We start from the raw sequence: 12,191 nt of genomic DNA on the forward strand, positions 1-12,191 counted from the left end.
AAATTTCTAAGAGGATATTCTTTTAATACCTAAAGCAAGTGTGCCATTCTAGAAAGACACACAGAATACTTGCAAAAGTCGAAGCTAGAATATTTAACCACATCTACTATGAAAAAAAGCATATTCAAAGCAGTAATTCAGAAATAAATCTCTGTTTGGCACCTGCTTGGCGTGGCATGGTGGCATGGCATTTCGATGATGTATGCCCTGACACTGCCCCCAAGCAAACATCACACCACCCACACAAACAGATGGCGGGCAGCACTGCAACACTCTGGAGGTGCAGTATCTATACACTGCATGTCGCAGGAGTGCCACAAAGCTGCAAAAGTGGCTGAAAGGGCGACTTTTTGCCTTTGAATCAGCAAATAGCCAAATTGGGGGGGCATGGCACACCACCCCTTTAGAGCCAATTGTTTTGGCCCATAGTGTTCTTGGCAATATTTGTTCAGAAGGGTTTGCCTTTGTTCCCTTCTGAGGTTGAGAGAGTGTGGATTGCTGAAGGTCACCCAATGGGTTTCTATGCCCAAGAAGGAATTCAAACATATTTCTCCAGTGTCATAGTCTAACACTCAAACCACTATGCCATGCTGGCTCTTTTTATATATAAAAAAGCCAGACAAACAGTTGGGAAAAAAACCCAGCCAGAGCAGACAGTTCTAATTTAAGAGTCAATATACAGGTTGCACAAACTAAAAGAAGAAAAATATCTCAGTTTAAATATCCCAGAAAATGTAACTATTTCCCTTCTTTTGTATAAATTACAATCTATCCTTTCTCTTTACCCAATGTCTCCAGTGAACCAATAAATAAATATTCTTTCTCAAGGCCCAGTCATTTTGGCAACATATGCTTCCTGAAGTAATGCTCATGCATTTACCAAGTGGGATGGAAATAGTTTAAGAGCTTGCTGTTTTAAAGATTGGGCATATATACATGTACACAGATGGAAGAGCTATATATTCACGAAACAGGAAAACATATAGGTTCACAAACTTCTAGATTGTCCAGGAATCCCTCATTTAGAAAGTTAATAATGGCAACTTAAAGAGTCCCTGTAACAAACTATACCCACCAAACATGCATGAAATGTGTGCCCAGCAGGGGAGCCCTGCAAGCCCTCTAAGACACAGTTCTCTTTTGTTGTTGTTCGGTTATATATATATATTTGTATCCCATCTTTTTTCCCAATTTAGGACTCAAGGCAGCTTATTTCTATGTGCCTTCAAGTTGTTTCCAACTTATGGCAAGCCTAAGGCAACCCCATCATGGCGTTTTCCTGGCAAGATTGGTTCTGAGGGGGTTTGCCTTCACCTTCCCAAGTCACCCAGTGGGTTCCCATGGCTGAATGCAAAATCTGGTCTCCAATGTTCTAGTCCTGTGCTCAAATCACTATACCACTGACTCTTGAAGGCATCTGATAACAGTTTAGAAAACACAGTTAGAATTCACAAAATACAAGTCTTTATATTCAATGACATGTTTGCTGTTTGATGAACTTTGTTATGTGGACTGAATATATGTCATCAAGCATGTCTCTCAATTCTCTAGAACAGAGAAGGATTCTGTGGAGCAACAGTAGGAAATCTCCTGGAACCTAATGCAGCTTTCCTGAGGTCCCAATCATCAATTTCTCTCATGTTACCCCAGAAGGCCAGGCCCCTTTCTCCATGACACCATCATTTGATAGTTTCCCAGCTTTCATATGAGCTGTTTCCCATTCTAGAATATTAACTGTTAGAAAGACATTTAAGCTAAAGTATGTTAGTACTATTGTTCCCTTTTGCCCATCATTGGAATGTCTCTCCCAAGAAAGTCTTTAAAATTTAATTTGGCTCTTGGACTGAAAGAGGATACCTATCCATGCTAGAAGAGATGAACAGAACTTTTTCCAGCCAACTAATTGATGGTGATAGGGTTTCTTGAAGATGAAATATGTGACAATCAAAAAGAGCCAGCCTTTATGATGAAAGAACAAAGCTAAAAAGGACTATTATCAAATGCTTTAGAAGATTTTGGGTTAGGAGCCAAAATATGCCATCTGTAGAACTATGTGGTTCAACTGAATGCTGAACTACACTATTTCAAATTTATGATCACATTTGAACATTATTCCTTGTTAGCCTATCAAATTCCGGGTAGAAGAACATAGGTTGGAAAGCTCAGAATGACAAACCAAAACCTATACATGGAAAACGATCATATCAAGCATAAGGACTTTAAAAAAAATAAATAAAACTTAATAGTCCCTAACTTTTTATATCTTACAAAGATATAAAAAATTACAGAGTTTTCTGCATATATAGCAATATTATTTGCGAGTGATGTGAAGTTTGCATTGGGACATTTTAGCTCACATCACATGACATCTACTATTAGAAAAAGAAAGGGGAAAGCACTTGTTCCAATTTGACATGTGAAAAAATATTATAGACTGTCAGGAATGGAAATATCCTTCAAAACAAATCCTAACCTCTGAATGGACAATAGTTAGCCCATTTTCATTTAGCATATTCCAATACAGAATCAAGACTCTGTTTCACCCCTTGACTTGAAGGCGTGGCTAATTTTTCAGTAGATTACTATTCAAACTATAGGATGTAAGGGGCTCTACATATCACCCCAAAGACGTGGCGCATAGCCACCCTTTTTTACACTGGATCAGGACTGCAGCAACCTCATGCTGTGGCCCTGATCCAGCCTTCCAAGGGCACTAAATCATCCCATCTCACCCATAATGAGAAATTTCCAAACTTCAGGACACCTGGTAATCACAACAGTCTTTATGCTAGCCACAAGCAAATTGGAACTAAATAGGATAGTTGAATTCTTTGGATGCTGAACTTTCTTTGTCTTTCCTAGATTAAATGCAAACATGCAATTGATATTGCACCAAAACCAAAACTGAACAAGAAGTAACATATGGATTCCATTTCAGGCAAAAGATCAGAGAAATCTGAACAGAAGCCAAGAGTGTTGGTAAGATCACAAAAAACTGAGTTGCCTTACCTATCTTTTTATCCACTATCCAGTTCTATATCTACATGAAAATTATTGGGGGGGGGGGGTCATCTCAAAGGTAAAACACATTTTCTGTTACAATGCATGTTTAGAGGACAGTTTTGTTCTATTTAAATTGCCACAAATGGTATCACAAGACAAGAAAATATTCAAGAGATGGCTAAATTCCAATCCACAGGAACACTGGAAAGATCGAAATTAGATAAGCGCAGAGAGGATTTTGTAAAGATGATTTTTTTAAAAATATGTAGTTGAAAAATCTAAAGAATGGAATCTTCCATTCTTTTGCTAAGACTGGAGAAAAGTCTGTTGAAGAGGGAAAGGAAAGAGGATATGAATATTTAATTCGGCCTTCCTTAAACCTAGTGTCCCTAAACCAATTGGACTACAAATAACATCATCCTGAGTGGTAGAGGGCAGGTGTGATCCACTTACAAGACACCTGCCTGGAGGATTGTTGGGACATTAGGAGAGCAAGAATAATTGTATTTTAAACACAGGTGAATGTGGCAAGAAAAACAGAAAAAAAGGGGGACAGGAGAGGGAAGAACAGAATTAGAAAGAGTTCTTTTTTCAGAACTGTTATAAGCATTGTCACTGTTAAGTTTAGAGGATATGAGAAATCCAGACAAAGATGTCAGGGGTGCAGCACAGTCTAAGATGCAGTACTGTTTAAAAGGTCAAATTAACCAAGTTAAATGTTCCTTTTATATGTGTTAAAGTGAGTCACTGCTATTTGCATTTCCAGTGTGTTGTGGGCATCTGTATTCTGAGGCTTGTTCCTTTCCTTCTTTCTTTTGTGTGGCTCATCCACAGCCCAAGCAATTCCATGAAAACAAAGAAGCAAATGAGTAACACATTTACACTATTTGTATGTTTCCACTTAGCAACACCTACTGCTGCTGCATTCCGCCTGGGAAGATCAAGCCAGAAGACAACTGGCCAGCTGGCTTTGTACCTGGCAGACTGCAGGAGCTGCATTGCTTTTGAACAGTCCTTTGTTCATCTGAGTGGTTGTATCCCCAGGCAGGGTCTTTCCAGGTGGGATAATTCTAATGGAGACACATCACATAATAAAAAGCAAAGAAAGACACAGACCAAACGAAATAATGATGATCCCCTTCCTGCATCCTTACTGCCTAGAAATAACCTCCTGGAGCTATGAAGAACAGGAATCTATTGAATGGGGTCCTTCTTGAGGGCATATATGAAACCAGTGACAACTGATCAAGGTACAAGCTGCAAACTGAAGCATATTTTCTAGCACCTTCTCCTAAAGAATATGATTCTAATGACATCATTTTAATTGGCATAGTGCACTGCTATGGAATTCTGGGAGTTGTAGCTTTGTGAGACAGTTAGCCCTCCCTGTCAGAGAGCTCTGTTGTCACAACAAACTGCAAACCGCAGGATTCCATAGGATGGAGCCATGACAGTTAAAGTGGTGACAAACTGCATTATTTTTGCAGCTAAGATGATACCCCAGTGAAAGGAACAATACTTCTAAGCTGACATGTATAGGGCTGGATTGTTGGCAGCCTTTCTATACAAAATTACTTGTGAGTACATTACACTGAACACAATGGTGCTTATTTCTCAGTAGACATGTCAAGCTTTGCTCTATAAAATATCCAACTCCATCAAAATCAATGGTTCTCAGGCATTTAAAGTGTTATTAATATTTCAGAGACTGCCGCTATGCTTTTCTTTCACCGCATGCAAGCCACAAAAGAAGCAAAAAGGATTAACTGCTTTTTGAATGCAATAGTATGTGTGAGTGTGCGCGAGCGCATGTGTGTGCACGTATATGTTCATTCAGAAAATAAAGTATACAAATCTAATGGGGGACATTCAAAGATATGGTAAAATGCTCTTTTATTAGAGCTGTTTTAAGTTCACTGTATAGCAAGTTCTTGATCTACACACACTCAGCCAGATGAACTCTGTGTAAGAAAAAAATATCGCATTATGAATTTTGATCCTTTCAACATTGCTGTGATAAATGGACCCTGAATATGTAAACATATTTGAAACTGTTGAAAGATTTGAAATAATTTTCTATTGCAAAACTAAAAATGTTAAATGAAGATGGAAAGGAAACAATATGGGTTGCTTTGCTTGATTCATTCTTCATCAATATTGTTAAGTATATATCGGAGATTTAGGGAGCTGGTGAAATCTGTGGATTAAAAACAGAGCTTGGGAAATATATTTTTTAAAAGTAATCTATTGTGTAACTCATTCCAAAGCTCTTCCCGCCTCACAGTAACTCCCCACAGTAACTCATCCCAAAGATCTCCCTCCTCACAGTAACTCCCCACAGTAACTCATCCCAAAGATCTCCCCCCTCACAGTAACTCCCCACAGTAACTCATTCCAAAGCTCTCCCTCCTCACAGTAACTCCCCACAGTAACTCATCCCAAAGATCTCCCTCCTCACAGTAACTCCCCACAGTAACTCATCCCAAAGATCTCCCCCCTCACAGTAACTCCCCACAGTAACTCATCCCAAAGCTCTCCCTCCTTACAGTAACTCCCCACAGTAACTCATTCCAAAGCTCTCTCACCCCACAGTAACTCCCCACTGTAACACATTTCAAAGCTCTCCTTCCTCACAGTAACTCCTCACAGTAACTCATTTAGAATCTCTCCTTTCCCACAGCATCATTAGTGGGGTATGGGCTGCACTGAGTGACACCTGGGGTGGTGTACACCCAATGGGGCTAGCATCCCGTGTGACATCCCTTTTCATGTGCCGGCAAATGGCCATCTGGAGGCCTCAGCATCATCCCCCCATTGCAGGCAATGCTGGGGGGGCTGTTTTTTGTTTGAGGCCCAGCACGATTGCTCCCTCAAGCAGCCACACCAGATCCCAAATCTCCAGATGCCGCAGCACTCCCCATAGCAGCAGGCATGCCTTGGGGTCCATCCAGCATATCTGCTCCACTGAGTAGCTGCACCAATCCCCCCCCCCCCCACCTGAACAACCATCCAGAGGCTGCAGCACTACTGCTGGGGGCAGTGGGTCAGCCAGAGGGCAGGCAAGCAAGGAAGAGGGAGGGGGGACATACCAGGACAGTTCACCCCCACCCCACAGTCTCCCCCCAATGCCACCCCACACTGGGTGACATCAGCCACAGGGACACCACTAGTTGGTAACAGTCTTGATGGCTCATTCCATTACTTGATTGTTTTTCCGGCTTCAGTTGGCAAAGTGTCACAAAATGACAATTTTTGACCCACTGTTTTAGGGGAACAGGGAAGGATGATGAAGAGGAGTTCCAGACAGCTGTTGAACCACAAAGCCATCTGCTAATACCTTAAGGCACTATTAAGCCCCCACTAAATAGGAAACAGTCAATAGCCTTTTAGGAAGGAAGGACCACACCTGGAATTCAAGTCAGCTCTAAATTAATAGGAGAGCATTCACCAGCTCACATTCTCTCACCTCTTTAGGCTGTACTTCGCTTTAATCTAAAACAGTGCTTCAAGCTATCAGTACCACCAAGCTATCTGATGGGATGGACAAACCATTTCCTCCCATATACCAAGAATTGGTTTCATATCTGTGCTACATTATTATAATATCTGCAACGTTTCCTGAAATGCACTGTACACTGATGGTCAATTACACACAGACCACCACTAGTCTAGGTAGCACCACTTTAAGTAACACTGATCTGAGCAACATAGTCTTTAAAAAGCATGCAGGTGAAAAGATCTTTTGACTATTAACTAGTACAAAGTAAGAGAAAGGGATGCAGAATAAATATTGGGGAAGAAGGAAATCAGGCAGATAAACAGAAAAGAAACAAAACAGTTTTTGCTGCTAAACAACCTAAACCAAGGAGCCTCTCAAAAGCATTCCAAACATTCATGGGGTAACTGTGATATTCAGAGGATGACCATTTTCACTGCCAGAGAATGGACTTATGAATGCTATGGATTTACAAAAGGGATAAACTGCTTGACTCACTTATCAGGAAAAGGTAGTCATTGGCTTCCAATCCATTTTGAGTGAATAAGAATCTCCTTATGGTCAAGAGGGAAGAGTTTTGACACCCAGAGTCAGGCAAGTCTGCATCTAATATACAAGAAATCTGCATTCAGATAGCACCTCCTTATTATTACAGGAAGAGCAGATGAAAATGGAAGGATAATAATAATAATAATAATAATAATAATTATTATTATTATTTATTTGTGTTTCCCTGCCTCTCCCAATGGATTGAAGCAGGGGATGCACCAGACAACGGCATTTTGGACTTTAACCACCAGGATCCCCAGTAGCAATGCTGACTGGAGGAATCTGGAAGTTGTAGTGCTAAAACGTAAATAGCCTACATTCTGAACCTTTCAATCCCTTCCAGGTAGGGAGACCCTTAAATAAATTTCCTGGCTAAATGTCTGTCATATCCACAGAATGAAACCATGAAAGGAAGGAAACTGTGACATGGTGAGCCAAAGCATTCTGTCAGGTCAAAATTGAGTTCTTAAAGTGAAAGATTATTTGGCATTTTCCCCTTTGCACAGCCTCCTTGCCTCAAATTCAAATCCTCCCTCTCTAAATTCTTTTCTACTTTAATAGCTATATATCCAGTACATTGGACGTCATTCATCAAATACTTTTTAGCAGATTTCCAATCACTTACACAAATACTTTATAGTAGATTTCCAATCATTTATACAAGAGAAAGGCTTGCTGAGAGGAAGTGATCTCAATACCACAGAGAAATTTGGCATTCCCATTTACAAAGTTGGAACATAGATCAAGAAAAAATTGCTTCTGAATTTTTAAATCTCCTTTTCATGGAGAAAATTTATTAATATATTAAATTATTTGTTGCTAATCTTGAAAAGAAAGAGGCAGACATGGATGAAGACTAGAACAACCCACATTTTACAGAAACAATCTTACCTGTGAGCATCATAAGATGTATCCTAATTGTACTGGAGTTGGAAAAGTGACCCTTTTTTGACTATATTTCCCACTATTCTCTGGGCTGCATGGGCAATAACCAGGAGACTCTGGGAGATGTAGTCCATAAAAGGTAAGGTTTCCAAGTTCAGTTCTTTCGGAAACCAGCTTTCTCCCTGGTGAAAGACTCCCCCCCCCTCCTCTTTGCAAAGAAAGGATGTTTAGCCTTGCATCCTCTGCTGTCATTGAATGATTGCTGCTCAGGTCAGATTGCATCCTAGGAGATAGGAGCTAGTTGCAGTGCCTCTGCTGATATAAATGGACAACTTTACTCTTAGTAGTGTGTGGAGGCAGAAGGCGCATGGAATCTGTGCTCCCCAAGAAATGAAGAAAGAGAGCTTCAGTTCGACTTAGGGAGCTGGGGATGTTTAGCCTGGAGAAGAGAAGGTTAAGAGGTGATATGATAGCCCTGTTTAAATACTTGAAGGGATGTCTCATTGGAGAGGCAGCTAGATTGTTTTCTGCTGCTCCAGAGACTAGGACATGGAGCAATAGATGCAAGCGACAGGAAAAGAGATTCCACCTCAACATTAGGAGGAAATTCCTGACAGTAAGGGCTGTTCGACAGCGGAACACACTCCCTTGGAATGTAGTGGAGTCTCCTTCCTTAGAGGTCTTTAAACAGAGGCTGGATGGCCATCTGTCAGGGATGCTTTGATTGAGATTTCCTGCAGGGCAGGGGGTTGGACTGGATGGCCCTTGTGGTCTCTTCCAACTCCATGATTCCATGATTCTATTAAAAGTTCCCCAATTGTGGATGCTACTGATAATGATGCGATCACCAAAGCCACAGAAAATCTTCAAATGACTGGCCCCTAACCACAGCCATTTTTCATACTGCTGTAGTTCAGTGAAGAATGTGCAACAGGCAAGTCTCACAAAGATTGTCAATAATAGCCTCACTGTCCAAGCAACATTGATGCCACATTAAACATAGGCTTGTACCCTACTGCAATATCCTACAGCACTACCAATTGATCATGGTACTGAAGGCTTTCACAGCCGGCATCCATAGGCTATTTTGTGGGTTTTTTGGCCTATGTGGCCACTTTCTAGAAGAGTTTATTCCTGACGCGTCAAGAGCATCTGTGGCTGGCATCTCCAGGGGACAAAGATGCCAGCCACAGATGCTGTCAAAGCGTCAGAAATAAACTCTTCCAGAACATGGCCACATAGCTCCGCAAAACCCACAAAACACTATGATCATGGCATCATTGATTTGGCTGTTCTATATCACAGTCAGTCTTGCACAAGCATTACTCTAAAACCTTTAGCACTTCCAATGCCTGGCATATCCATAAGAATATTTGCTGAGAAATGCCCCCTACTATTTTCAACAGGAGGGGACTAAAACTGTTCTAACAAGTGTGCTTTTAAGGTTGCTGCCGCATACAGAGCCGGAGGCTCTTCTGCGTTTGATCAATCTGCTACTCAGATCAGAAGGATTTACTTCCAAACAAGTGTGCTGTGTCCAAACATTCCACACATGTTTCTTTCCACATAAACAAAAATTATACAATGTACCAAAATCAGTGCCCTGCCAAAGCTAAGAGACAGAGAAATAAGATAACCCCTAATTCAGTCTAAACTGGAGAATAAGTGACTAATGTCTCTTCATTGGGATCAGCCTATTAAAGCCAAGCGGGTGTCAGTTCTTCTGCTAAAGTTCAAACTGTCAGGTACCCCAAGGAGACGATGAAAGCTTACAATGTAAGGTCTATTCTATGGCCATCAACCAATCTCTTCCTGCACATAGGCATTTTACACATAACCCCTCAGTAGGTTTACTCAGAAGAAAGTCCCCCTGTATCCAGTGGGGCTTCCACTCAGGGATCACAGCCCTGGATTTTCCAGGACCCCTTCAGGTGCTTCCATTTGACTGCAAGAAACACGGTTGTGATCCTATATATGGATGCACTTGCCAGATAGGCAGCCTCCATGGAACGGATCAGGACTGCCTTTGGGTTCAGTCCAAAGATTTAACTCCGCTACCAAAGTCAGGATCACACTGCCAGAAAGTTGGAGGGGCAAATTGTCATTCAGTGGGGAACCTACTATTGCTTAGTTTGAATACTCCCAACCACAGCTTAGTTGCTATTGAAAATATATATACAAACCCACTCGCATATACAGGGACATCTCTAGAAGGTGTGTGAGGCACCAGGTGACACCAGTGCTCCCCAAACATATGCCCTTTGACAGGAATGGGCTATGGGGTTTACCTGCATCCCTTTCAAAGGCTGAAAAGGTGGTGTATCTGGGACCTCAGTGGTTTACAATGTGGAAGTGAATTTCCTACAACATGCTGGGTATAATAATAATAATAATAATAATAATAATAATAATAATAATAATAATCTATAAAAACAACTCACATTACCAAATGTTTACTTGAAGCACGTGAAACAAGGCACACATAAGTACATTTAGACCAGGCGCATGATGGTATAGTTTAAAGGCGTGGTTTTCATTTTTGCAAGTTGTTTGTGTCACAACTGTTGCCATTACGTTCACTGATCTTACGATTTATGAGCATTGGTTAGTACAAAAAACATGGCTAAGGATTCTGTACAGTGCGGCATGAGAGCGGGTCCATGTGGGGAAGGGGGTGACAGCAACCCTAGTGACACCACTGTCTGTATGTGTGTGCATATGTGTGTGTGTGTATATGTATATATATATGTGTGTGTGTGTGTGTGTATGTATATGCATGTATGAATGTGTGTATGTGTATATGTGCATGTGGGATATATGTGTGTGTGTGTGTGTATGTATATGTGGGTGGATATATGTGTGTGTTTGTGTGTGTATATATATATATATGTACAGTGGGTGGATGTGTGTGTATATATATATGTCTGTGTGTGTGTATATATATGTACATGTGGGTGGTGTATATATGTATATATGTGTGTGTGTACATGTGTATGTATGTGTGTATATCTGTGTGTATACATATGTATATATCTGTGTGTATGTGTGTATATATATACACACATGTATATACGTGTGAGTATATATGTGTGTGTGTGAGAGCACTTGTGTATGTATGTGTGTGTTTGTGTGTATGTATATGTGTGTATGTGTATATACATATGTGTGTGTGTATACGTGTGTATATGAATGTGTCTATGAACACATATATATGTGTGTGTGGGTGGATGTGTGTGTGTGTGTACGTTGTGTAATATTTTGGGAGACGCCAAAAGTCTTGAGGCGCTGCTGCCTTTAGAGAGAGACTGGAGAGGCTCCTTGGGATGGCAGGCTCTCCTCCGTGTCCCTCTTAGCAGGGCAGCGCCACAAGACTCGGGGGGTCTCCCCGTCCAGAGAGACCCAGACCGGGGCTAGCCCCGCCAGGCCACCCTCCTTCCCTCCGCTTTGCGCCTTACCTCCGCTCCTTCGCCTTCTTCCCTCTCGGAGGCTGAGTTGCCAAAGGGACTGCAGTCTGCTTGCTTCTCCTCCTCCTCCTCCTCCGACTTTGGGGAAGTTGAGCCAGGGAAAAGCCTTCTTCTTTCCCAAGGGTCAGTAGTGTCCCTGGCCAGGCACCAGCTGCATTGCTTCCACGTGGGTCGCCTCCGCCTCACTGCTCCGGAGCAGCCCCAGGATGGCCACTGACTGACTCCTCCGGAGAGAGGGGGGTTATAAGAGGAGGAGGAGATCAGAGCAGAGCAGGAGGAGCGGCATCGAGTTCCTCGGCTGCATCCACACTGGAGGGATAACCCGGTTTGGCCCCGCTTTAACTCTTTCTGGCTCAAGGCTATGGAATTCTGGGAGGTGGAGAATTCCATAGCACTTGAGCCAGACAAAGAATTTGCGCTTTCCCTCCCTCCTAAACCAGGGTAGTCAGGCAGCCCTCCTCTTTCAGGACTATGCCCTCCATTTCAAGCTCCTTCTGTCCAGGGAGAATGTCCAAGCGTCCTCCTTTTTTGGCACGCCAGACGTCCTCCTTTTCCAGGACACATCCTCCATTTAACTTGCTGTCCAGCATGTCCAGATGTCCTCCCTTTTGAGCATGACTAAGAAGCTTCTGGGGAGATTTCTGGCTTGATCTGATCTAGGACTCAATTGTTTGTCTTTTTGGCTATCCCTTTCATTGATAGAAACATTTTGTTTTCCTCCATTAGTGAAGTCATCTTCAGGACACAGGAAAATAAGAATGCCTGCTGGATTAGTCCAAAGGCCTCTTTGTCCA

At 41.9% G+C, this 12,191-nt stretch overlaps 1 protein-coding gene across 1 annotated transcript in view; it reads right to left on the reverse strand.

The window, feature by feature from the left end:
- SEMA3D (semaphorin 3D) overlaps positions 1-11,740 on the reverse strand; it is a 175,921-nt gene extending 164,181 nt beyond the window's left edge. The window contains 1 exon segment of the mRNA XM_042469528.1: positions 11,389-11,740. The gene's annotated coding sequence lies outside the window, so the exon portion shown is untranslated.
- Positions 11,741-12,191: the final 451 nt, after the last annotated feature.

This window comes from Sceloporus undulatus, chromosome 5 (genome assembly GCF_019175285.1).
Source record: "Sceloporus undulatus isolate JIND9_A2432 ecotype Alabama chromosome 5, SceUnd_v1.1, whole genome shotgun sequence".
NCBI classification, from domain to species: Eukaryota; Metazoa; Chordata; class Lepidosauria; order Squamata; family Phrynosomatidae; genus Sceloporus; species Sceloporus undulatus.